General features: G+C 52.2%; 1 protein-coding gene and 1 long non-coding RNA gene across 2 annotated transcripts in view; one reads left to right on the top strand and one right to left on the bottom strand.

The window, feature by feature from the left end:
* Nucleotides 1-273: 273 nt before the first annotated feature.
* On the bottom strand, nucleotides 274-16,028 carry LOC130542874 (uncharacterized). The gene is made up of 6 exons (XR_008957746.1): nucleotides 15,826-16,028; nucleotides 8,977-9,307; nucleotides 5,939-6,102; nucleotides 4,043-4,194; nucleotides 1,663-1,698; nucleotides 274-612 (listed from the first exon to the last, which is right to left on the bottom strand). It is a non-coding gene; the product is annotated as an uncharacterized LOC130542874 (long non-coding RNA).
* Nucleotides 16,029-16,138: 110 nt separating this feature from the next.
* Nucleotides 16,139-26,856, top strand: part of NDRG1 (N-myc downstream regulated 1) — a 55,227-nt gene continuing 44,509 nt past the window's right edge. The window contains exon 1 of the mRNA XM_026495378.4: nucleotides 16,139-16,296. The gene's annotated coding sequence lies outside the window, so the exon portion shown is untranslated. The remainder of the gene's footprint in view (nucleotides 16,297-26,856) is intronic.

The following is a 26,856-nucleotide window of genomic DNA, read 5'->3' as shown; positions in this document are numbered from 1 at the left end:
GGACATTCTTTATGTGTTATCCGGAAAGAGCTTGAATATATATTGTTATTTGAAATAAACAAGGCACAAGGTGTAATACAATGTATACATTGTGCTAACTTTCACATAATAATCATATCTGTTCATATACGGGTGTGTTTTCTCTGGGAAACTCAGAACGGATATACACAAAAGTAATAGAAGTGGTTATTATGGTAGGGGACAGGGAGCACAATGGATGGGGACAGGAGCAGAAATAAGACATTTTCACACATACCTTTTTATATGGTTTATTTGTTAAAGCTGATAGAATATATTCCTTATTCAAATTTACTTAGCGTTGATACATTTGCAAAATTAGCACAAAAGTGATACAAAGATGGGGTACAGGTAAGAGGGGACAGAAGGTTCCTGCACACCCATGATGAGACTGCTGAGGTCCCTTGGTTTCTTGGCCCACATGTGAGGAGCTGGTGGAGAGAACACAGGTTTTCAACCTCCCAGTTCTGCTGGAACAAGCAATCCCAGATCATCCAGGCATTCCTGAGTCAGCATCCAGCCTTGCCTCTGCTTGCAGAGAAATGACTGTCTAAAGGTGAATCCGTGAAGAACGTGTTCCTACTGTAAGCTGACCTGTGTGGGACAAAACACAGCATTTCCCAACCACTGGAGGAACCACACAACTGTCTGTGGTGAAAGCCAAGGCTGTGCCCCAGAGTCAAAGCCAAATGGGGGAGGAGGAGGTTGGCTGGATAACTCAGCAAGGGCAGAAGAGAAAGAAAGCTTCTGTAATTGTTGGCCTCATGGAACACAGTGGGGCCGAATGGAAGATTCCAGCTCTGCCTCTCAACAGTCACTTAACAGTTCAGAGAAATCACTTTTACTCTCAGAAATCAGTTTCCCAATCTGTAAAATGGGCATACTCGTGCCTAGCTTGCAAAATTGTTGGGAGGTCAGAAATAATGTGTGTAAAGAGCTCAGTCTTCTGTGCTCAGTTCTGGGTAACCTAATACAGGATCCAAATCAACACATCTTTCGTTTTCAGCTCTGCCTAGAGACAGACCTATGCCAAGGGGAGGTCTCTGAGCTGCTACCCAGCTATTAACTAGGATTACTAGGTTTAACCAGTAGATAGGAAGGAACTAGCTCAGGGATGACAAATACCCTAACCATGTGTATATGCTCACCTATCTGCTCTGTGCCCAGGACAGACATCACTAGTTGATATGAAGAGCAGACATCACTAGTTGATATGACACAGAGAATTCTTCTCAATACAAGGTGCCATTTCTCATCCACCACTATGCAAGAGAGATGAAAGTCATTTCTCCACTCTAGAGTAGTCTTCAATGCCCCATTACAATCTTGCTACCTGATTTCTCAGATTCTATCAGAAATTTAAATATAAAATAATTTTAATATTTAATTATGAAAACCACTGAAATATGTTGCTGCTTCCAACTCACTTAATATTTCATTGACATTGACACATTTCTCTTTGGTGTGATGTGGACTGAGGCAGAAGGCAAAACTTTCCTGCAAGGTCTTGCTGCATCTGGGGGGCTATCCCCTGGCATGAGCTCCACCTCTCTCTGGCTCACCTGCAGGCAGGAGATCATGTAGGACAAATGCATGTCCTTCTCTATTTGTGCTCTTGAAATAAGTTCTGTATATCAAGCTTACCTGGCATAAGTCCTCTAGGCGCTCACTGTCATGGCCCTGGGGGGATGGGAAGGAACAGAGGGTATTTATGAAGTGCCTACTGTTTGCCAGGAAATCGAATTTTATCTCTTCATCTTAGCAAACATTGAGGTTGACGTTATTATCCCCATTGTGCAGGTGACAAAATTAAGGCTCAGAGAGTTTAAATGGCTTCTTCCCCAAGGTCCCAGAACTGGTAAGTTGACTGAAGGAATTTCCTATCTGTTTAAATAACTGATATGTAGCAGGACAAACCCCTCCAAACTACACCTGTCTGAGTCAGATTTCTGTCCTGTGGTATCAATAACCCAGGTTCCATCTCTCGTTCTGTTATGTTTCATGCCTAATGTTACCTCATGGTCCATCATAGCTGCTGGAGCCCCAGCCATTGCATTTCATTCTTGCCATCATTAAGAAGGAAGCAAATCTATTCATGCATGCTTCCTCTGTTTAAGTATACTTCCTAGATTTTAACTACTTCTACTTAAAACTTAGTATTGTCCAAAACCTTAGTCTCATACAAGGGAAACTAGAAAATATCATGTTTATTTTGGCTGGTTTTGTGTTAAAATCTGGTGTTCTGTTATGGAGGATGAAGAGGAAAATGAATAGAACTCACTCCTTCTTGGGTGATTTGGGGTAAAAGAAGGCCTTGGGCTGGGAATTAATTTACTCATTGTTCATTCATTCATTCATTCTTCAAACAAATATGTATGAAAAGCTCACTTTGTGCTCCTCTGGTTCTCCATTCTGGGGATTCAGGGTGACTAAGACATACACAGTCCCTACCCCCCATAGGTTCACAGTCCATTCAGTTGGGGGTCCTAGTTCCAATTAGAATAGATTTTGTGACTTCAATAAACCATATCCCTTCTCTGAGCCTGTCTTGTTATATATAGTATTATTGGAGCCCATAATTGATACAGATCCCCCACTTAAAATATTCTCCGACAAGATGTCTCTGAGATGTAGGGGAAAGGTAGGGCCACAAAGAACCTGGCTTGCATTTTTTCCTTTGGCAGATAACAATCACTAATTCGCAGGGTTATTGTCTGAATTGGTTGGGTCCTGTGGGGCAATTCCCAGCAAGATGCCTGATGGAGAGGAGAATCTTTTCTTCTGCTCACGTATCTGTTGCTCCACTCCAGGGGAGGGGAGATTCCCTGGCCATGTAAGGAGGTCCTTTTGGAGCCGGAGAGCTCCCAGGGAATGTGGGGTATCCAGGGCTTGGAGAGCTGTGAGGCCTGGCTGGGCTTGGAAGTCACCAGCCATCACTTCCTCTCACCCCTTCCTGGAGTCCCCTGCTCTGGGACTCCCCCAGCCTCGGATTAGGGGCTCTCTGTGGCTCTGTCTTCCACTGTGGCCATCCTCTGTGAGATCCAGCAGCCTGGAGCCACCAGCCTGGGTTCATATCCTGACTCTGTCACTGTGTCCCCCCCAAAATTCATACTTTGAAGTCCTAACCCCAAGGACCTCAAAATGTGACTACTTGAAGACAGGAGGTTTAAAAAGCTAACTAAGTTAAAATGAGGTCATTAGGGTGGGCCCTAATCCATCATGACTGTGTCCTTATAAGAAGAGGAGATTAGGACACAGCCAGACAGCGGGGAGACCATGTGAAGAGACAGGGAGAAGACTGCATCCACACCCCAAGGAGAACGGTCGCAGAAGAAACCAACCCCGCTGACACCTTGATCTAGGACACCCAGCTTCCAGAACTGTAAAGAAATAAACTTCTGTTGTTGAAGCCCCCAGTCTGTGGCATTTTGCTACGTACGGCAGCCCTCACAAACTCCTCTAAGCTGTGTGGCATTTTTTCACTTAACCTCTCTGTGCTCGTTTTCCTCATCTATAAAATTGGGATGATAATAGTATCTCCCTCATAAGAATGTTCTGAAGCTTCAAATATAGAAAGCACTAAGAACAGGACCGGCACAGAATGAGCACTCAGTAAGTAAAAGCCATAATTGCGCTGATTACCTCCCGTGGACCTGCCCCACCCGAGCTCCAGGGCAGGGGTTCCTCGTGTGTTCCGGACCTCCAGCAGTCAGTGAAACAGCAGAACACTTTGGTCATAGTAGGAAATACTCTTGGACCAAAGGGGGAATGGATGAATGATGAATGGGTGAGCGAATGCTGTTTCAAACGTTTCTCGGAAGAAGATTAAAATGCCATAAAATGATGTTGTCATTGATATCTCTCCACTATCTAGTGAGGAATGCGTAGAGACAAAGTGAGCGCCCAAGTGTGAAGAGAGGGGATTTCTTTGTTTGTGCGGAGGAGGGGCCATGCCGTGCGCAGTCACCACCGCGCAGCAGGTGAGCCTTGCCAGACACACCTTGGGCCCCAGCCAGAGGCTTACCTGAATCTTGGGAGGCTGACGCAGCGTGCGTGGGGGACGCAGCCGACGAGGAGGACGTGACTGAGCCCGCAGGCAGGCGTGGGCAGGGTGCGAATGTCAGAGAAGCAGTGAGACGCGGGTCCAGCGGCTGCCCCTGAGACCTGCACCCGGTGCTGTGCAAACAGACAGGAGGGCTTGTCCACTCCAAACGCCTCAGGTCCCTGGGCCCTTCTCCTCCTCTTGCGTCCACTGAGTTTCAGCCTCCCCCTCTCCCCTTCCCCAGGTTCTGGCCACTGATCTCTCCGCTTTCCTAGCTGTAGCTCCAAAGCCTGTTCTGTGAACCTAGGAAAGCAGAGGGGAGATCTTGAATCACTACAGACAGTTCTCTGGCTCCTAAACTCGTAGGATTCCGCCCGGAGTTGGGGGTTGCAATCCGCAAAGATTTCCTGGAAATGATGAGCTTTAAACCCCGTTATGCTGGAGATCAAAATCAGCCACCCCAAGCCAGCCTGCCGCCTGGCAACGTATCCATCCATCCATCTTGTCAACATTTATTAAGCGCCTACTGTGTGCCGGCCAGGCTCAGATTGCCGGGGACATACTGGTGATTAGGAGATTTTTCTCAAAGACCTAGCTAGCACGCAAAGAGACGGAACTGCAATAGAAAATGAGGCTTCTTTTGTCTTAGTTTGCTTTCTTTAATTAAATAATCTCTATGCCCAATGAGGGGTTCGATCTCATGACCTCAAGATCCAGTTGCATGCTCTACTGACTGAGCCGGGGCCGGCGGGTTGGGGGGGGGGGGGAGAAAAGAAAAGAAAAGAAAAGAAAAGAAAAGAAAAGAAAAGAAGAGAAAAGAAAATGGGGCTTCCATGTGAAGTAGACATCCTACGGCCTTCCTCAGAGTGCCACAGGGGAACATAACAGCGGAGGGTTCACCTCAAAAGCGCATCCTGGAAGGCCTCAGAAGGAGGGACCGATTTGTGTGCCTCGAAGAACAAAGCAGCCACAACATCCCTATGCAGGCCAGGTGCAAACCACCTGCCTCACACTTTCTCAGCAGAGAGCTTTGTTTTCTGTCATGTTTTCTCTAAGCCTCTTCTTCCATGCTCCATCTCGGAAATCCTTAGAGCCGTCCCTAAAGACCGATGGAGGTCTTCAGCCGCTGTCAGGCGGCATGGAGAAAGTTTGTTTCCCGAGGCTCCCTGGGGAACTGCCCTGTGCTCCTTAGCACCGCCCACCAGAACTTTCTGCCACGATGGAGCTATGTGCTGGCTAGGACAGTGGCCGCTGGACACATGGGGCTATCAAGTACTTGGAAGGTGGCTAGCTGGAAATTTCATTTCATTGGAAGTAATTTACAAACAGCCACCTGTGCTACCAGCTGCGGTATTTCGTACAGGTCCAGGCGTTCTGGAAGCGTCTCCACCAGACCTGCATCTGCTCTCTTTCTTGACTCATGCAGCCTCAAGGCACGCTCTCTGCAGGAGAACTCCATACGCTGTGCTCCCTCTCACGCGGGGATGCGGGTGCCCGCTGCACGTGTGCTGCGTCAAGATCGCAGGCCACACACTCAAGGGTGCAAGAAATCCCCAATGCTTTATTCTCCTGACATCAGGTTAAACCTGACTTACAGCCAGCCCTGTGGGAGATCCCGTCTCTGTCAAGAGTGGGGCACCAGCGCCCCCACACCGAGTGTCATGCAGTCTCTGGGGCTGTGTGATGGGGAAGCCAGAGATGGGGTCACGCAGGCTTTCTCCCGGGCAAGGGGACTGCCTGGGCAGCGGACCCTCTGGAGAGGACGGGTGAGGATACTACAGCTCCCCTTCTTCCTCAAGGCCCAGGGTCAAGGGTCGCTGCTGCTAACAGCATCCAAGCCTTGCCCCCACCCCAGGCAGAGGGGTCTTCCTTTTTCACCTTCAAGCTTCTCTCCTTTGCTTCTGGGATGCTTGGAACAACACCTTGCTTGCTTTAGTCATTGCTGAAACGAACGCCAGCAAGGTCCATGTGGTGCATCGAGTCTGATAATCTTACAGCCAGATCGAGAGGGCTCCAAGTGGCCAGGTTTCTTCCCTACAGCCCTGGAGGAAAAGATAAAGAGAAGAATCCCGCTATTTAATATTGCAATAAATTCTACTTCCTCATAGGACGGTCACGCCCCACGTGAGGAAAGGATGAGAGGCCAGGGAAGGATGTTCACATTCCAGGGAACAGCATATGCAAAGGGACAGAGGCAGTCAAGCCCTGTAGTAGCCAGATGGCATGGTGGCAGCCTCAGAGTGACCAGTCTGAGGGCTGGGTCACGCATGGCCGCTACGTGCTTGCAACCACTTAGATGCTGCCATGCCCATTTCAAGATGAGGTTCCAAGAGGTTAGACAATCTAGCCAAGGCCTCCCAGGATATAGACCCAGGTCTTGAGGACTAGAAGCTTCAGTTTCTACAGTCTGGAAAAGATGGCGTAAATCAGGAGCAAGGAGGGAGGTGAGACAGCAATTTGCCTTGGGAATGTGGTGCCCCGAAGGTGGAAATCCAAGCCCTCAGCCAGGGGATGAGTCAAGGGAGACAGCCCAGAGTCTGAATCATCCAGATGACTCCAGAAAATCCAAGAGACTAAGCTAGCCTCGCAACCCAAACCACTGGCCTGTCCCGGAACGTGCACACCTTCCTAAGCTTCTATTAATAATCAGCCACAGGAAGCCTCCCACAGTCACTCACATAATGATTAAGCCCATTATCACCACTTCGGACAGCAGTCCCACTGCCCCCTGCGGTGGGGGAGGCGTGGCCAGGGAGGAGGTGACATCATCAGCAGAGCCCTTCTCCCTTTCTGCAGAGGCGTGGTGGGAACTGATGTAAGTGGATTCAGAGTCACAAGACTAGGACCAGACCGAGGGCCAGGTGCCTTCTCTCTGGTTGTCCGGGTTCTCCAGCTAGAATGTTGGCTCCAAGCATCTGCCCACCAACATCACATAACAGAGCGTTTGCAGAGCCCCTTGGATTGAGAAGGCACGTGGTGGTTTAGGAGAAAGAATGTAGGTTTGGAGGCCATCCAGACATGGTGGTTAGGGACAAACTTGGGAGATAGACCGCCTGGATCTGATTTCTAGCCCTACCACTTATTTGCTGGGAGTCTTGGGCAAATTACTTCGTATTTTTTTCTGCCTCGGTTTTTCCATTTATAAAGTAGGGATGATAAAAATAGCACCCTATGTCTTGGAGACGTGGTGAAGATTATCATTATTACATGCAAATGGTTTAGGACAGTCCCCAGGACCTTTGTGCTAAATAGGTATTAGCTCTTCTTATTAGAAACCTTATATGAAGCATCGTCCCTCCATATAAGGGGATAAATATCACGCATTGTTAAGAACAATCTCATTGGCTCGTGGATGGTGCTGTTGTCAGCAGCAAGAGCTTCCATGGGGCGGCCGTATTCCCTGCCTTGGCCCAGGCATTAGCTATATGCTCTGGGGCGTTCATTTCATAATTAATCCATTATACTCGACCCTTACATTTGATGCATGTCCTGTTTCAGGCATGCTGTATTTTACGATAAGAAAGTAAAAAGAAATGTGTGGGCGGGGTTTTTTTCGACTGCAAAGATGTTCATCACATCTGGTTACGTGAAAAAAAGCAGGTTATAACAAAGTCAGTAGTCATTTTTACAAGCTGTTGTCAAAATACCTACTCGTAATTAAATGCTATCATAAATTTTTAATATATATTTTCACACACATACACACATACCCATAGAAAAATTTCTAGAGCAACAAGCACCAAGATATTAATAGAGATTATTACTGAGGGGTGGCTTATTCTAATTTTTCGTGATCTTTGTTGTCGTATGTATTTCACACCTATCTGAATTTTCTAATACCTCCACAGGGAATATTTATTTCTGAATTTTTTTGTTGTTATGGCAGCAACCATTTTTATAGCACCTCTTAGTTTATAATACGCTCAAGATTAAAGCATGGTCTGCTGACATTGAATGCGCCTGTGTAAAGGTAAAACCACTGTCTACCTGGACAAGTGCGCCTTTTGACTTGCTACGCACCAGGGATTGTCTGTTTGTTTCAGGAAGACTGGGTGACTCAGAACGCCCCTCGGCCCCAGATACGGCTCTGGGGACTCTGTCCCCTGCTTCCACCTGGCTGGCTGGTGGGACTGTGGCAGCCATGTTTTCCCTTCTACTGACACCCCTTGGCTGTGCTTCCTCCCCCTTAGAGAATGACACCAGCTCTCAGTCCAGCAGTCATGCGGTCTGGCAGCCACTGGGGCTACCTCCCCAGGCCTGGGCCGAGACGGATTGGTTTGTGTCATTAGTCAAATCTGGGCCTCAGCGTCCTCGTGTGTGAAATGGGCACCCACATTGCCCACAGGATGGGGGAGGGGAGGGCTTCCATCTGAAATGTCCGCGTGCTCCACCCTTTTAAGAAAGAGTATTAAGTACAACCCTGTGCACCTGCTCAGGTGAACTCATTGACCCTCACCAGATTGAGTAAGGGCGTATTGGTGTCCCCTCCACAGTTCTCCCTTCTTTGCTTAGGAACAGGACAGCTAGGCCTTGGTCTTCTTGTACCTTGAAAATGATACTAACTTCTCTCGCTCTGCGCCACCCCCTGCCCCCCCGCCGTGCACACACAGCACTATCATCTGAGCCTTTGCAGTCCTCGGGGTGAATGCTTGCACTGTGCTCCCCAGAGTGGGGGCTGGATTGCAGAGCTCCTTCTCTTGAATTTGATCCTGGTGGTGGTCAAAGGCACACATGGCCAGAATGCCTGGGCGGGATGAAAATATCAGTTTCTGTCCCTAAAGAAGGAGCAACAGGCCCTGCAGAATCAATGTCACTACTGAGTTGTGGTTTAAGAGGCTCCTAGCAAGGGGTGAACCCGAGAGTCATTTCCATTTAGTTTCAGAAAGCACTGCGAGTGGGGGGGAAAGGCAACAGACCTGCCTTCCTAATTGTAATAACATCGGGCAGGATAATTTATGGAGCAAGATGGAATTCACCGCTAGGTCCAGCAGAGGCGGGCTGACTGAGCTTCAGTGTAACACAAGGAAGGCAAAGTCACGTGACGGTCCTTCAGGGATCCGCTTGGCAAGTCAATGTCACGACGACTACAAAATCCTTTTGCATTTCTTGATCCAGGTTCCAGGTAATGGTGGGTAGGGCCCATCGGTCAGGAGCCAGGGGGGAGACTGAGGCTCAGGGGTAACTTCTCCAAGACAAGCGCTGGCTCTGAACATCAGGGACCACCTCTATGGCAAAGGGAAACACGGCCTCGGAGGAAAAAGGAGCAGATTACAGTTTTGAAAGTGCCAAGGAGCAAATGAAATCTGCTCCAGTTGTCTGTACGTACGTTCAAAGCCCCGTCCTCCTTCCCCTCTTCCCTCCCTCCTCCCGTACATTCAGTCAGCAAACACCACTGAAGTCTTGCCTGCCCCGTGCAAGTTGGTGTGTTCGCAAAAGGGAGGAGCCGCTGCCCCTGCTGGCCATGAGCTCTGCCCTGCAGAGATTCAAGCAAAGGCACGGAGTGCGAAGATGCCTGGCATGACTGGCTGGGGCAGGCAGGCCGGTCTGACAGGAAGGAGCAGTTGGTGATGGTGGGGAAGGTAGATGGTCAGGCCAGGAAGGTGGGCGGAGGGTTAAGGGCCAACGATTTTAGGAGGAGTGCCTGCCACGCATACATTCGGGCTCCTCACAGCTCCCATGGCCTCCCAGAGAAAAGGAGGAAAAATTTCCCAGGGCTCTGCCCTCCTCAGAGATGAGGAATTCTCTAGCTCCCTGACCTGCAGTTCCCTGATAACCTTCTGATTGAATCTAGAAAGGACCGGCCTGAGAACAAAGCTAACTTGGAGTAAAGGAATCTGAGAGATACTGAGAGCTCGAGAGGCAGGGGCCTGGTGACGTCAGGCCCTGGTTCCAGCTGTACCTGAAGCCAACCTCCACTGGACTTCAGGGCTCCAGGAGCCCACAGCTATGCCTTTCCTCTGGCTGCTTCAGCCATTTGAAATTGTATTTATGCCACATATACACTAAGGCGTTCTGACTAACAAAAAGAAAGGAAAACATGCAACGTTCCCAGAACAGAAGGCGGTGAGGTCATGCTCCCCCGCCCATGCCTCATCTCATGGCTGCCTGCTTCGAATATCCCTTTCCGGGGATGGTTCTTCCAGACCTTCCAGAGCAGGCGAGACTCTCGGGTCATGGAGTCTTCTGAGACCCTCTGTGCTTACCTGAGGACACCTGCAAGCACATAGGCAGGACACTGTTGTATTCATCCCTTTATTCCTGAACCTCACACTGTGCTTGAAAGGCTCGTGAATGCTTGACAGCTAGGTATTGAACTTGAAAAATGAATCTGGTTGGAGAAGAACAAGAGAGGTTTCCTGGAAGAGTTGACATTTGACGTGGCCTGGGAGGACACGGATCCAGTCAGGGTGGGCTGCGGGGGCTGCAGTGACAAATCCGCTCAAAGTCCTAGTGGCAGTTTATTTCTTCCCCATGTCCCATGTCTACTTTGGGTCAGTGCGGGGCTCTGCTCCATGTCTCCCCCTGCCAGGCCCCAAAGGATGGAACCGCACTATCTGGGGGGTTGCTTGTCACAGTAGCAGGACAGCAAGGTGAATCACATGCTGGCTATTAAAGTTGCCATCCGGGGATGTCTGGGTGGCTCAGGTCATGATTGCAGGGTCCTGGGATCAAGTCCCGCATTGGGCTCCTTGCTCAGTGGGGAGCCTTCTTCTCCCTCTGCCTATCGCTCCCAATGCTTGTGCACATTCTCTCTGACATATAAATAAATAAAATCTTTAAAAAAAATAAAGTTGCCATCCAAAGTGATACAGGTCACTTCCACTCCCCAGTCATTGGCAATGCCAGGCACCCCATGTGCCTAATTTCAGGGAGAGACGGGCCGGAAGCAGGAGAGGTGAAATGGGGAGTGAGTAATCTTAGTGTTTTCCCTTGGTGAATGAAATCTCCAGAGGGAAAGGAGGCCTGGGGGGCTTTCTGGAAGGGGAAACAGTGTGGGCAAACGTTCAGAGGTGAGGATGTTAGGGGAAGCGATGAGTAACCCAGAGTCTGGGGAAGGGAGGGGAATGTCTGGGCAAGTGCAGGGGCATCTGCATGGCCACCCGGGGAGGGGGTGGTGGGCTTGGCAGGCAACCGAAGCAGAAGCCTTAATTAGGCAGAAGCGGCGATTAGGTTGCTCAAGATGACAGCCAAGCAGGGCCCGCAGGGAACTGGGGAGGGCAGATGACAAAAGCAGGGCAGCTACTGGAAAGCCCACAGGAACTCCTGTGAGACCCTCCAGAAGCATCCTTAGGCTTGATCTGAGCAGACCAAGAAGCACGTCTTTTGCAGATATGCTACAAATATTTGTGAAACACACATGAGCCACATGCCGGGGTGAATCCTGTCCCCCTGAAATTCATTTCCACGGGGAACCTCAACGTGTGACCTTATTCAGGATGAGGTCTTTGCAGATGTAGTTAGTTAGGGTAAGATGAAGTCATACTGGATTAGCGTGGGCCCTTAATTCAATCTCACTGGTGCCCTTATTAGAAGAGAAGAGCTAGAGATGGAAACATCCAGGGAGAAGGCCATGTCATGACAGAGGCAGGGATCGGAGTGACGCAGCCATGGGCCAAGAGACAGCAAGGACTGCCAGCACACACCAGAAGCTGGGAACACCGTGTACAAGGAAGGAATTCTTCCCTAGAGCCTTCAGAGGGAGCAGGACTCTGCTGACACCTTGCTTTTCGACTCTGGGCCTCCAGGACTGTGGGATAATACATTTCTGTTGTTTTAAGCCACCCAGTTTGTGGTGATTCATTTCAGCAGCTCTGACAAACTATTCCAAACCAGGAGTAAAGAGTAACTGACCTAGGGGTCCAAAGTTGTATACATCTTTGTTTATTCAAAGTTAAGGACCATTCTGTGCCCAGAGCACAGGCTAACACGCAGGCTGCGGTGGAATGGTCCCGACTGCTCACAGCTGGATACTATAGAGTAGGCGTGCTCTCAGAGCCCTGGGAGAATGTACCAAGGTCCACACATGGAGGTCCTCCCACGTAGACTCCCGAAGGGAGGAGAAAGATCCCTTCCCCTCCTGACATGGTCCAAGCAAGGCTGCAGAAAGTAGGGAGGATTCAGAGAGAAGCACTTGGCATCTGCTCACTTACTCAACCAATACTTCTGGATTTCTGTATGGAGCAAGATGCCAGGAAAGATGGCCCGGGATAATGACAGTGATGATGATGACGGCCGCTAACATTTTATCAGGAGCAAGAGCTTGTTCTAGGCACTTTACACGTGTTAACTCTATTATTATGTTTTGGTTTGGTTTTTTTTTGTTGTTGTTGTTGGTTTTGGTTTTTGTTGTTGTTGTTGATGATGAGGCTGAGGCAGGAAATCCAAGCCCTTGCCCTTGGGTGTAGAGCCAGAGAGGTGGGAAGGGGAGGGAAGACAATTGCTTTTCCTAACAAGGTTGGCGGAAGTATTTGTCCAGGAACTTGATAAATTAAGCACTTAAAAGTAAAAGGAAGGGGACATAAGGAGATGGAGGGATGTGTATAGACACCTGTTTAGAGTAGTTTGGTGGAGAAAGTGGGGGAGAGGAAGAGGGCTACAGGAACCAGAGGGCAGTTGGGATAATAGGGTGGGTCGTGAATTGCAGTGAATGTGTATTTGTGGATTAGAATGATCCAGAAGGGAGGGAGACGTGGATTCTGGAGGATGGAGGGGGGGGCCCAGTACTGGAGCTGGGAGATGCTGGCTTTTCCGGGACATTTTCTCATCTTAACAGGAAGACAATATGGGACCGCAACCTCGGGCTCCTGAACTGTGGTGGGAAGACCTAGTGGCCTCTCTCACTCATTTGCTCCAGGTGCATGTGCGGAGAGGGGGGTAACTGCCCACACTACCACCGCTCCTCAATGTTGGAAGCAGGAGTTCTTCTGAACCCCAGCTTTCTCTTGGATCTCTCTCAACCCCGAGTACCCATGTATTCCAAGCAAGAAGGTTGGGAATAAAGCAGTCCTGATGAGGGAACAGAAGGCAAGCGGAGGACAAAGCAGAAACTGACACCCTGCAAACCGCCCCCCCCCCAAGGGATGTATGTGACATTCCTCAGGCACTGCTGGCTGCCCTAAAGGACAAAGAAATAGTTAACCTATAGAGACCACAGTCCTGCAAGACTTGAGTCTTGTAAATACAATTAAATGTCTTTATAACCTGCAGACCCTAGACAGATACTTCTAGGAATCCAGGAAGTTCCCACCTATCTTCATGTTAATGCCTTACTAGAGGGGTAAGGACCTTAACCTGACAATGGCCAGGCCTCCGGTATCCTGTGAGTCTTCTTTGACATATGAAAGTATTTTCTCAACCTCCCTGTTTCCTCACCTCCCCCAACCCCATAGTATATAATCAGCCACCCCTCCCAACCCGGGTGCAACAGCTCTTTCTGCCCACGGGTCCTGTCCCTGTGCTTTAATAAACAGCCAATTTTGCACCAAAGATGTCTCAAGAATTCCTTCTTGGTCGTCGGCTCCGGACTCCACCCCACTGAACCTCACTCATATTCCGCAACCTCATCAGTCCTATGGTCCTTTTAGTCAAGATACTCTATGATCAAATCTAAGGTGTTGCTAAATAGAAATTTCCAGAGGCCATGAGTCCAGAAACTCCAGTCTCATCCCGTGATGCATTTGTAGCACATACTCATTTACTAAGCAAATCTAATTCTATTCCTGACCAGCGAGAAAAAGAAATAATTTAAACAGCTCCATTCAGTTGCACCCACATTGGGCTCCAAGCGCTTTTGCTGCCTCAGCTGGTCTGGGCGGGGGCAGGGGGGGTGTGGGGGTGTGGTGGGCGGCTCTCAGCTCCCAGATTGCTCTGGAGGATGGGGATCTTCTACAGGTATGTGCATCTGGAGTTGTGTCCCTCAGACTTTCCTCTAGTGCGGCCACCTTGGGTACAAGAACACGGTTTCATCTGGTGCTAGTGGAAGAAACAACACATGCGGGGAGACTGGCTGTTCTGGACCTGCGGGGGGGGGGGGCGGGATCCAGTGGCCCCTTCCTCAGAGTATCTCCAAGTGGATTTGGACTCTGCAACCATCTCCTCTCAACCTGGGTTTAGAACGCCGCTGCTCTCTGAAATTCTCCTCCTCCGCGGTTACAATTCTTTTTCTCCTCTCTATGCCTCTGGCACTTTCCCTCCCCTCTGCCTGAATTTGTTCTCTGCTCATCGTCTTCCGGATAGTTGGGGTTCCCATAGAGCAACTCGGGGGCCTCTGGCTGTAGGTCTGGGCTGCTCTGCGTGCTCTGCCCAAAGACTTCCTCAAAGGAGGATCTTGAAATGGCCTCTCTTGGCAAAATGCCCTTCCTCAGCCCACATACTAGCGTTTTAATTTGTTGAAGGAGCAGGCAGCTTCCTCCGTAATTTTGAACTTGGCTCTGTATCTTTGGCAGGTAATAAACCAGTGGCGCTCAATAAATGTTTGTTGAAAGCGAAATAGAGACGGTAAGGGAAGATGGATTTATGAGAGTGGGTAAAAGACTGCTCCATCCAGAAGGGTCTTCAAATAGCAGGGTGGCTCTGGAGGACGCAAACTTGTTGTTCATGACCATGTCCTTAGGGTCTAGGACAGTGCCTGGACATAGCAGGTGCTCGATCCAGGTGTGGAATGAACGAGCTCGGTGTAGCCTTCTTGTTGTGTGGGTGGGGAAACAGAGACTCTGTTTCCTCTGCTGTGCTCCTGAGGGGAAGGACTTTGCCTCCCGGAGTCCTTTCCCCATTGGCAGAGCACAGAACCCTGCTCAACGCAGTGGCTCAATAAATATTTGAGGAATGACAGGATTAAGTAAATGTCAGGGCCTATGGAGGCAAATGGGATGCACAGTGAGCCGGGTCCCTTGCCTTGAGCAGAGTCTGGGCTGGTGGAGGGAAGAGGGCTATCGTCAGCCTGAAGAGGGAGGGTGGGGGAAGGGCACTTAAGGCTGCCAATACAAGTCCTGGCAGGGGCCTGGGGACAGTGACTGGGTCTTCCTTTACTTATAAAATGATGTTCCTCCAGTGCAGGGGTTCTCACCTGGCTGCACATTTGAACCACCTAGAGAGCTCTTAAAACACCCCCATTCCTTGTCTGCACTCCCTTAGGTTCCGATAGAACTGGCCTAGGATGGAGTCCTGGTACGCACCTTTATTAAAAAAAAAACGGTCGTCTCGTAATTCTAATACACAGTGTGGGTTGAGAACACAGAGGTAATCTTTAAACAAAAACAAGGCAGCAGAGAAGGGCAGCTAAGGGTGGAAAGGGTGCTCCGGACAAGTTCTGGGAAGCAGAAGACTAAGGAGCAAGGATCCTCCCTGCCAGGGCTCCTGGGGGAGGAGAGAAGGCCCTGAGAGGGAAAGGACTAGGACTGGTGGGCTTAGAACTGGGGAGGGGAGGGGCGGCGGATGGGGCGAACAAAATGGAAGAGATTGAGTGGGAGCAAGGATTTCAGCGGAGAGATGATGCAACAAGGAAGGGGCATGGGGTAAGAATGGCTGGTAGCTGCTCGCGGGGAAGCCAAGGACAGAGCCGCGGGAAGGCAGTTAAACGGGGCTCCGGAGCTAAGATCTTGAGACTTGGAGGAAGTAGGGAGTCGCCCACAAGGGATGTCAGGGCGTGGCGCGATGGGACTCCAGAAACTCTGAGACCGAGATGGGGCTCTTCGGTCACACAGAGACACACAGCACATGCACACACGCGAGCGCGCACATGCCCACGCGCGAGCACACAGACGCACCTCCAGGGCACACGCGCCCACCGCACACTAGGAGGCTTTGGCCTTGCGAGCGACGGAGGCGACAGCCCAGTCGAACCGCAGCGGGAGCCGGGAGGCCCCTCCCCGCCGCGCCCCTACAAAGGCTTGCGCAACAGGCGGCGGCTCCGGCGGGCGCCCGCCGCGCTCTGCTTCGGCCCGGCCCGGCCCGGCCCGGCGCACTGGCGGGAGCGGGAAGAGCGCCGGGGAGGAGGGAGCGGCAAGGGGTGTGTCCCCGCCGTGTGCGGGTTCCGGAAGGCCGGGGCGGGGCGAGCGCGGGGCGGGGCCGCGGCGTCTATAAAGTCGCCCGCCGCCCGGGCATAAACAAACCTCGCCTGGCTCCGAGCTCCGACTACGGAACGCACGCCCATCCTCGCCACTCTCCTCCGCGCCCGCTGGCAGCCGAGCCTCCAGCCAAGCTCCAGGGCTGCTTTTGCCTTTCTCTCTATAGCTTAGGTAAGCCCGACACCCTCCTCGTGCCGGGCAGGGAGGGATCGATCGCCCGTGGGTGCTGCTGCAGCTTCTGGACCGCCCTTTGTGGCCCCCGGAGCTGCAAGTGCGTGGCGACCCTGTGGCGCGGGCGCAAGGAGGGGCTTTGGGGCGCGGCCGCCGCTGGAATGGGGTGGGGGTTCGATTAGCTAAGAGGAGGAAAAAAGACAGGTCTCCGCTCACCTTTCCCCAGCTGGGAAAGTGGGATCTTGGGTTTCGGGCGGTGTGGCGAGCCGCAGGGGGAACACCTTCATCGCGCTTCCCAGCGCCACCCGGAGTCACAGCTGGGGCCGCAGGCCTGAGAGCGCACTGGAAGTGGGAGCAGGGGAAGGGCTTGGGAGAGAGAGAGAGGGAGAGAGAGCGCGAGCGAGCGCATGTACGTGTGTGTGTGTGTATGTATGTGTATGTGTGTGCGCGCGCGCGTTTGTGTTGGGGAGGGGTGTATCCTCGGAGTGGGGTGTCTGGGGAAGGAGGGTTTGCGCGCGCGTGTGTAGAAAGGAGGTGGGTAGGGGAGAGCGGCGAGCCGGGGCTGGAGAAAGGGGCGTGGGTGTGTCTGGTTTCCAGACTGAGCCCTGAGCCTATATGCATCTGAGGGGCGGGGGCCAATTCAGCTTCGAAGCCAGGGTGGGGTGTGTGTGTATGTGTGTGTGTTGGGGGGGAGGGTCCGAGTGTGTCACAGTGCGTGCCAAACGCGCGGGAGCGAGTGTCCGCCAGCGCCGCCGGGCAGGGTGCGTCCCCCGAGGTGGCCCGGGGTGGGCGCTGTGGCGGCTCCGAAGAGGTGGCCTAGTCCAGAGGGGTCTTGTGGGCAAGTGACGGCCCAGCGCTGGCCAGGGTTGCAGTGGCGTCATTTTCGCCTCCGCCCACCTCCCCGCTCCCCCGGTCTCCCGGAGGGACCCGCCTCTCTTGCCCTCCTGGGGGAAGAACAGCTGGAATTGCTCTGAGGTTCCTGGGAGATCCGAGGTCTCTGATTCAGCCTGGGGCAGGGAGGGCAGGGCATGTGGAGAGTGGTGGGCTTGGGGGGGGGGGGGAACGCGCTGTCACCACCTCTGTCACTTTAGTGGCTGAAGCTGGGATTTAGTGGATGTTTTCCGTCACCGCCCCAGCCCCCAGCCACCCTCTCCCGTCTGTTGCCTCTGCTGTCAGATGTCCCTGTGGGTCAGGGGCAGCACCCCTCTCTGGCTGGGAAGGGGGAGGTGCCTGGCAGCCAGTGGGGGAGGAAATCTGGTTGGGGAAGGTTCAGGCTCAGGTCTTCTTCACAGACGCCCTGGGCTCTTCAGTTCCTTTGCTTCCTTTAAATTACTGGGAAAAGATTGGAGATTCAGAGTTCAGCCCGTGGCCACACAGGAGAGCTTTATTCTCTTCATAATGTCCATCGGCCATACTTAATGTTCTCAGCCACCTCAAAGGAACCAAGTATCCAAATACAAACTGTGCTCTTGCTAGGAAAATGCAGTTTGAAGGCAAGCCCACCAGCCCCACCACCTGTACCGAAAGTTGAGTCTTCACTGACTTTCACAAATGTGAGTTGAAATAAGCAAGATACAGAGAGTGCGAACCCCTGCCCCTGCCTTCAAGGTGCTCACCCATTCAGGGGGAGAAATGCAGGTGAAGGGGGTAAGTGCTGGTGTGGCCCAGGGGTGGGGGTCAGAGGGTAGGGGGAGATAGAGGTGATCAGGAATTGATGGGCACCTGTCAGAGGGACAGTACCCTGGTGTAAGCAGTGAGATCTGGTGTGTCCCCTGACCTGTGACCTCTTAGTTTTGTGGGACCTCGTTCCCCACAAGAGGGTGAGAAGGGAGGCTTTGCCTGCCTCACCCAGTAGCCTGGTACCTGGCCCAGGGCTGGCACTTGAGAGAAGTTCAATTACATGCGTTGAATGAATTGAATGGCTCCTTCCCTCCGCCCCGTTCCCCTATAATCTCTTGGGTGCAGTCCCGAGCAGGGAGTTGACCATTGGGGTGGCGGTGTTTGATTTGGCTTTCCAGGGAGATCTTCCAGCACCTATTGGGGTCTTCCATCCCCAGAGGGGATCTTCTGGAGCAACAAGCAAATCCAGGATCACTAACAGTTGGTTTGATAATTTGGGATGGAATTAAAAACTCACACACGTTCCTGATCTAGCGTCTTCCCATTTGACAGATGGAAACTGAGGCTCAGAGACAGGGTATGAGTGGCCAAGGCTGAGCCAGAGCTGGAACTTGGCCCTCCAGACCCCTCTGTTGGGACTGTGGCAAACGGGGTTCTTGGTCTTGATTGTTGGCCTTCTGCTACGAGAGGGGCAAACACACATTGGATCTTCACTGGGTTTCTTGGTAAGGAAACTTTCCAGGCGGAATGTGGTGATGATTTATTTAGTGTCAATCAGGTGTTCTTGAGAACTTAGCAGAATCAGCCTGGTCAGCAAGGGCTGAGGCCCTGCTGAGGGGTGGTGGACTGGATTCTGGCTGCCCCCTCCAGGTTGGACCTTAGATCCGAACAGAGCTGGGGGCTCCCCACCAGGCTCACCGAAACCTCCTGGCCTGAGCTTGCCTTGGCATGGATGGGGAAGAAAGATCGCCTTGTGGTTTTTTTTGGTGGCCTGAAGCTGCAGTTCTTCCATGGGACCCAACTCCAGAGAATCTCATCCAAGGCGTGACTCAAAGTCCCTGTGCCTCAGAAAGGAAGCCAGGATGATGAGTCAGCATCTAAGACTCTGGCGGGGAGGAGGCCTGACTCAGGCTGGGAGGGGGCAGGGAGGGGCAGGACACTCTCCCTCCTAGTCAGCTGCTGCTCCACCCCTCCTCCTGTCACGCTGGCCAGAGCTCTGCCTGAGCTGTATTGGCTCCATTGAGTAGATGGGAAAAATGAGGCTGAGAAAGTTTAAGAGACTTGCTCTTGGCCACATGGCTAAAGGTGGGAGAGCCAGGCTTTGAACCCAGAGAGCCAGACACCCAAGCCTTTGTTTCTTCTTACGACAGCATGTTGGGGTGACTGGAAAAAGCTAGAAGTCCAGAGATGTGATTAGGAGCTCCGTGCTTCAGTTTCCTCTCTGATAGAATGGGAATAACAGACATTATCCCATGGGGACATGCAAATATTAACTGAATTCATCCATTGAAAGGGCAGAGAACAGTGCCTGGCATGTGGGAACACCATGTCGGTGTTTGCTGTCAATGATTCCTACGAATTACATTTCTCGAGGCATTTCCTTGGTAATCAGTGTCAGGCACTTTTGTCCTAAGCTTACCCATGCCAGTCAAAGTGCCTGCAGGGGCTGAACTCGTGTTTTACTTCTTGAAGTTCTTCCAGAAAAGCTGAGCTTATGCAGAGTGCGTAAAAATGTAATGAGAACCTTGTCTGAAATGCTGATTCCCAGGCCCAGTAAGTCTGGGAGGGGCCAGGAAGCTGCACCATTTCGAAGCTCCCTGGGCTGGATTAGGGGTAGGGTGTACCGAAGGCAGGCGGAGTTGAAGACCTCTGCTCCAGAATGATGGGGAGAGGGAAAGGAAAGGAGAGGCCAGAGTATCTGATAACTCCTGTTACCAGGCCCTGGTGCTCTGGAAGCAGCTCTTACCTGGCTAAGGTGCTATATAGTTTTCAGCACATCACCTCATGCAATGAAGACGGGAGACATTCTTGCCATTTCTCAGGTCAGCAAACTGAGGCATGGACAGGTGACTTGCTTGTCTAGAATCAAGTGAGTGGGGTCCTGTTCTAGGTGGGCCACCCTGTATATTTCCCTCCAGTGTTGACCTTCAAGGCCCCCCAGATCCTTCTGGACCTGTCTTTGAAGCATGAATTTGGTTTCCTGGATTCATTTCATGCCACCCTTCCTACCTCCCTGATCCCAGTCTGGTCCCAGGCTTGCCTTTCTGCTGCTTCTTTCTCCTTCCATTTGGAGACGAGATGGACGGAAGGCAGCGTGTGCTGCGGAGGTGGAGGTGAGTTCTCTGATACCCTCTTGGCCTCTGCCGCGCCAGCCCACGCTTGTTGGAGGTGGGTGTCCTGAGAGATGAGATGCGCTCCCCTCCAGGAAATTCTGTGCAGGCTCTCCGTCTAGGCTTTTCCAGTCCAACGGTGTTCCTCCAACTGAGGTGGGAGGAGATGGGACTTGTTAGCGTCTGGGAGCCTCGAATGGCCTGTTCAGGAGTTCATCTTTCATTTTATAGTTTTTCTTCTCTTAAATCCATGGAAACCTCAGTACAAGTGTGAAGTACAAGTGTGAATTTTACACCCATGTGCAGCTCTGCTCGAAGGGGTGGATGGGGACCAGAGCTCCATCCTGCTCCCTGTCTCAACCCCAGCTCCGCTCCCTTGGCTTTGAGCAGATTCTGTGCTGCTCTCTGGGCACCACCCAGATGTGGGTATGAACTCCAGAGGTGTGCAATTCTGAGGACTCCCAGCTGGGAACGCTGGCCTCCTCTCCTCTCTCCTTTCCAAGCATTGAACTGGCTGCCTTTCTCCAGGAAGCCCTCCCTGGGTTTCCCCTCCGGGCTGGCATGCGGGGGTTTGTGCCCTCCTTGGATCATTCTGGGCTGAGTCTCTGTTTATCCTTTTCCTGTAGACCTGAGGGCCTGGCACTTAGTAGGCACTCAGTTAATGTTGGTCAGAAGAAACCCTCCGTTTATGAAGGAAATAACTTGGGCCATCTTGTGTAGGAAAGATTGAAAGACCATTCAGAGTGTGGAAACAGCAAGACCATTTCGGTCAAGGATCCTGTCAGTGTGGCAGTCATCCCATCTTTGGGACAAAGGGTTTTGTAGGAAGACTCTATTTCCATATCCTATGCTAACACTGGCTCTGTTTGTGGGCTTTCAGCCAATTATCTCACAGACTATCCAGGGCAGCCCATGCTTGTCCTGCGGATTTGCAGAAAAATCCTTGAAACCCACCAATGTCCTCCTTTGGACTTCCCATTATTCTACTTGTCCCCTCAGACGGTCATCACTCTGCCAAACAAATGGATTGGGCTGCCAAGACTCCACTGAGAACCTTCAGGAAGATCCCCTGGTGGTGCTGCAGAGAAGGGATGGGCGGTGATGGATTGGGACTGGACCCCCTGGCTAGTTCTGTGCTCTCACTGAACACAGGCGGTCCCATTTCAGCTCTGGCCTTGTATCCAGGGAATGAGTATAGCTGGGGTTCGCTTGTTTTGGAAGACTCGTTTTTCATTCTTTTGGCATCAAGCAATTGCTTGAATGCTGCTGACGTTCAGGCTCCATGCAAAGCAGGAAGGGGGCCCTCCAGAAATTTCTAGTCTGGTTGTCCCCTTTGCATGGCATTTGTACCATTTTATTGACTTGGAGAGCCTTGTTCTCGACTACTGTTCCCCTAAAGCAGGGAACTTTCTTGATGATCCAGTAGCTTCATCCATGTTGTTTAGTAGCTTGATTATGTAAGAAAAACATGAAGAGTTAAGACCACCACTCCTTCACTCTCCCCAGAGCCTTGAGTTTCAAAGGGTCTAGAACACAGCCAGAGAACCCATGAACTGCCTTGTAACTTGATGTCACGATCTCCTTGGCAAAAGAGGGAAAAGAGCATCTATCCACAGGAAGGCTGGGTTATCCAAGGCGTATCACAAGGCTGCTTTCCTTGAGGTTCATGCAAACATGAGGCTGTTCTGGAACCTTCGGGGATTGCAGTATCCGGGAAGGATGCTATGCCAAACAGCAGCAGCACGCATTGATTTCCACCCCCCGCCCTCCTCCCCTTTTCAATTCTGTCTATAAAGAGCCCAGTGTGCTGGAAAGAACACCACTTTGATGTGGCTTTGAAACCGGGTGTGTTATGGAGGGGACAAAATGTGGGCCAGTTGCTGCTGACAGTCACGATCGATGCAGGCTCGTCAGCAATGCCTCCTGGTGTCCCCATCCACCTCTTCCTCCTCCTGGTTGGGGGAGGCTGCCATCGGCCCACCCCTGCTCTCCACACTTGTACCACATCACAGGCCTGGGACTTGGCCTTTCGGAGGTCTAGTGGGCCTTTGCTTTTGAGCCTCAGGTTACCCATCTGTAAGCTGGGGTGATAATATCTCCCTTCTGCCAGGGATGTCCGTGAGGAACAAATGGAACAAGACAGTGAACACTTTTCAAAGTATCGAAACTGCTGTATCAGGAAGGCACCTTGGGGGGCTCCTGGGTGGCTCAGTTAAGTGTCTGACTGTTGATCTCAGCTCAGGTCTTGATCTCAGGGTGGTGAGTTCAAGGCCTGCACTGGGTGCTGTGCTGGGCTCAGAGCCTATTAAAAAAAAAAAAGAAGAAAAGGAAGGTGCCTTGGGGGAGAGCTAAAAACGAGGCCTTTCTGGGCAGTATGAGGGAGAGTAGGAAAGTCTGGGATGTGGGCACTGTCCAGAGCCTGGGCCTATTCATGGGGGCTCTGTGGGACTGTGCGAGGTGGAGGAGAAGCACGTGACTCCCTCTGCTGACCCACACAGGAAAAGCCTCCTGGTCACAAGGGGCTCATCCTTAGAACGTCCTACCTGGACAAAGGGTGGGCACACAGTACGTGCTTATATGTAGACCGAGCTGATTTCACGGTCATCGTTCTCCTTTAAGGTTGCTTGAACCTGGGCTAGCTGCTGCTTCTTTTTTTTTTTTTTTTAAGGATTTTATTTATTTGACAGAGACACGGCGAGAGAGGGGACACAAGCAGGGGGAGTGGGAGAGGGAGAAGCAGGCTTTCCGCTGAGCAGGGAGCCCTATGCGGGGCTCGATCCCAGCACCCTGGGATCATGACCTGAGCCGAAGGCAGATGCTTAACGACTGAGCCACCCAGGCGCCCCCCTGGGCTAGCTTCTTGCTTGGTGACTTGGGGCACATTGCTTCACCCCTCGGTGCCTCAGTTTCCTTGTCTGTCACATGGTGAACACGATGGTGCCTACTCTGGGTCCCGAGATGCTCAGAGGAAGTATGGAATTCAGATTCCAGGAAACACTGAAGACATCATTCCTGTGCTATTGTCTGCCGTGTCTGTGGCCACTTGTGCTGGGCTGGGTGCATCCGGGTGCTCCCAGAATACATCGTGGATGTTTCAGTGCTGGACACCCACCCCGGCTGCCCCCCCTCGTGGGAGTTCTAGGGGCCCAGGAGAACTCGTTCACTAGCGTGTGTAGATGGGTCCCCCGGGCAGAGAGTCGGAGCTGGAGGGAGGCTCCCGGTCTTCCAGACAGGGAGAGGTCTGTGGCCGGGAGCACAGGGACTTTCAGGTTCCCCGGGAGGATCCAGGCAGGACTGAGATGGGCAGGACCCTTTCGTCTTTGGGTATAGCATGTTTCCACCTGGGCTCCCATCGGCCCCACATTTCTGATGGACCATGTGATGTCCGTAGGGCACCTGCGGCCTGTTGTGCAGGTGGGGATGCCGAGACCCCCAGAGAGGGGTTGAATGACTTGGCTGGAGTCACGTGGCAGCGGAGCAGCAGGTGTTCCGTGCCCTGACTCCTGGGCCGGGGTTGCTCCTGCTCCATCAAGGCTTCTGAGAGTCACAGGCTCTGAGTGCCCCTTCCCTGTCCCCGTGACTGGTTAATAATTTTCTGGAGGCCTCACATTGCCCAGCATACCTCTGCCCACTGCCCTCCCAGATCCCCGGGGTCATGGTCTTCCCTTCTATGGGCAAATGCCAGTCTTGGCTTCCCTTGGAACCCAGGAGGTCCAAGTAATTGCTGACTGTCTCCTGGGTCTACTGAACCAGAAAGGTATTTGCCCAGTGCCCCTTGGGCCCTCGTGACTCATTGACCGACGTTGCTAGTGGAAGGAAGACCCACATGGTGGTGCATTGGGTCTGATCGCTGGAAACCCACGTAGCACTTGCTGAACTTCTGTGAGCTCCCCCTGCTTGCTGGGCCGACTCTGGGGCTCCCAGTGTATAAGACACAGGCCGTGTCCTCACAGATGTCCCTGGGTCTCCGAGGCCACCAGGAAAGGAGAATGCAGTGATTGCTTAAGCAGCTACCCCGTTAGCCACGGTTTCTACTCCCCGTGGTCAACCAAGGTCCAGAAGCAGATGACACTCCCTCTGACATGTCATCAGAAGGTCGACAGTAGCCTGCCGCCAGGACACGTGCGTGCACATTCCCCTCCATCTGGTCACGTGGGCACGTCACCTCACACCCTCCCAAGAAGGGAGAGCCCAGCACAGTAAAAATCTTTGAGAGCAAGGGAGACCACGGTCACGTAGCGTTTGTTACAGTATATTGTTAGAATTGCTCTGTTTTGTTATGAGTTATTGTTGTTCAACTCTTACTATGCCTTGATCGCAGGTATGTGTATATAGGAGAAAACAGTATATATAGTGTTCGGTACTATCTCAGTTCCAGGTGTCCACTGGGCATTTTAGGATGTGTCCTCGGTGGGTAAGGCAGGCGGACTATGCTATGTGCCAGATTCTGTGTTCCGGTCTTTCATTTAAGCCGTGCTGCTGCTTGCTGGGAGCAGGAGTTGAACCCGTTTCACCGATGAGCAAACCGAGGCTGTGAGGCTGGAGGACTTGGTAGGGATTGCAGAGCTAGTAAATGATGGTGCCCAGTCCCCCCCAGCTCCTGGTGACCTTCCATATTTCGGCCATGGGTTTCCTCTGAATTCCTTCTCGGGAGAGCAGTTGGGAAAGAGGAAGTGGTGCTGTGAACCGGTCTGACAGCTGGTGTGGTGACCCGGAGCCCGGTTTTTGGCCCTGATTGGGGTCTTAGCCAGAGCCCTGTCCTGACCTAATTCCATGTCTGGAGGAACTTCCGTCTGTGCTTCTTGGAGACATGGTGGTCAGATATCGCACACCCATCGTCATGCTAGGTGGGCCAGAAGGTTGGGGGTCGGACACCTGGGCTCCCACCACTGTGCCCTGTGTGTCTTTGCCCAGTCACCCTGTCCACTAAAAGATCACCTTGGCCCTTTGCAATCTGATGTTCTGTGTTGGGACTTTCCAGGAGGTGGTGGAGAGGGACAGGGACTGATGTCTAGCGCTCAGCCTCAAGCCCAGGGAGAGGACCTGCCGAGCCAAGCAGGATCTCAGGTAGCCTGAGAGGAGTGCCCCACTGAGTGTGGGCCCCGAGAGGCCAGTGGTGCCTGGCACGGCGTGGTTGGGAGCAGGGGCACCAGGCCAAACCAGGTCACCCCCCACCCGCACCTCCTTCCTGGCAAGGAAATCAGAGTTGCCTACAAAGCAGTGTGAGCTGCTGACCTGCTTCCCTGAGTGGACCGTACGGTCTTGCTGCTGGGGATTTGAAACCTGTAGGAAAAAAAAAATTTCTTTTTTTGCTTTTATTTATTGTGTTTATTTTCTGTATGTAAATTAAAAAATGTTTTAAGGAAAATGTGGTAAAGAAGTAATTGTGAGCATCAGAGGCTCCCCATCCTTGGCTGGCTCTGTGCCATTTCAGGCCAGTCCCCCCAGCTCTGGGGCTGCTGCTGCTTCCCCCTTAAAGTGATGGTGGTGGCAGTGGTGGGGGGGGTGGTGTGTGGGACCCTGTGAGTCCAGGAGAGCGTGGCCTCGTGGGGAGACAGGGAAGCCATGACTGGGCCTACTGGGTGAGCAGGACCGCGAGCTTGGTGGGGCAGAGCTCCGTCTGTTCGTGACCGTGCCCTGGACTCGTCACATAGTAGGGCCTTGTCAGCGAAACTGTTAGAGGGACTGTCACACGTTGCTTGGTGCTGGGCACACGAGAACCTAGTATGGGAAGCAATCTCGGAATGAATTACTGTTTCAAACCCTGCTATCCTGGGACTCAGAAGGTGTTTGAGGGTTGGCATGGAGGCATGGGGCGGTAGGGGCCCGGGGTGTGGTGGGTTGGGGGAGTTGCTGCTGGTGGGTGTTGGGCCCATACCCTGGCATCCTCCAAAGCATGCCAGCGTTTTTTTGCTTTTTTTTTTGTAAACCTGTTTTCTATATTGAGCTTCCTTAATAAGATTTCTTGTAGACAAACAGGTTTTAAAATACAAGTTTGCAGGGTTTTCTGATTCAGGCAAAGGAGAACAGGGCGAGGGCTGGCTGGTCAGCAGAATTGGGTTGGAAGCAGTCAGCCGTCTTCCTGCCCCTGGCAGGCTGACCACCAGCGGTCGGTTCAGTGAGGGGTGCTCAAGGTGCAGAGAGCTCCTTGGCAGCCCAGGTTTGGGCAGCTTTGGTTAGTGCAGGGCAGTGATCCACGTGGAGGTCCTGGCGGAGCCCTCCCTGCCGGGAAGTTTGCGTCTATTAACCACGGGCTGCCCTGGACCCACAGCACCCCCACTCTCCCTAGGGACAAATAGTACAGAAGCTTCTTCTGCTTTATCACATCTCCCTGCAGACCTCAGAGTCCCCAGGGTGCTTATGGATGCTTCTTGGTCTAGACCAGGGTGTCTCAGCCTCGATGCTATTAACAGCTGGGGCTGGATAATTGTGCTGCACCGGCAGGCTGTGCGTGTAGGACGATGAGCAGTGGACCTGACCCCCACCCACAAGATACCAGCAGCACCTCCCAGTCATGACCATTAGAAACACTCCAGACATGGCTACGTGTCCTCTGGGGGACGGAAGCACCTGTCTGGAGAATCACTGTGATGGTTCTCGGTGGCCTCAC

This window comes from Ursus arctos, unplaced genomic scaffold, assembly GCF_023065955.2.
Source record: "Ursus arctos isolate Adak ecotype North America unplaced genomic scaffold, UrsArc2.0 scaffold_6, whole genome shotgun sequence".
Classification (NCBI taxonomy): domain Eukaryota; kingdom Metazoa; phylum Chordata; class Mammalia; order Carnivora; family Ursidae; genus Ursus; species Ursus arctos.
The sequence above is the reverse complement of the archived record's forward strand: the minus strand, read 5'-3'. Positions and strand labels throughout refer to the sequence as shown.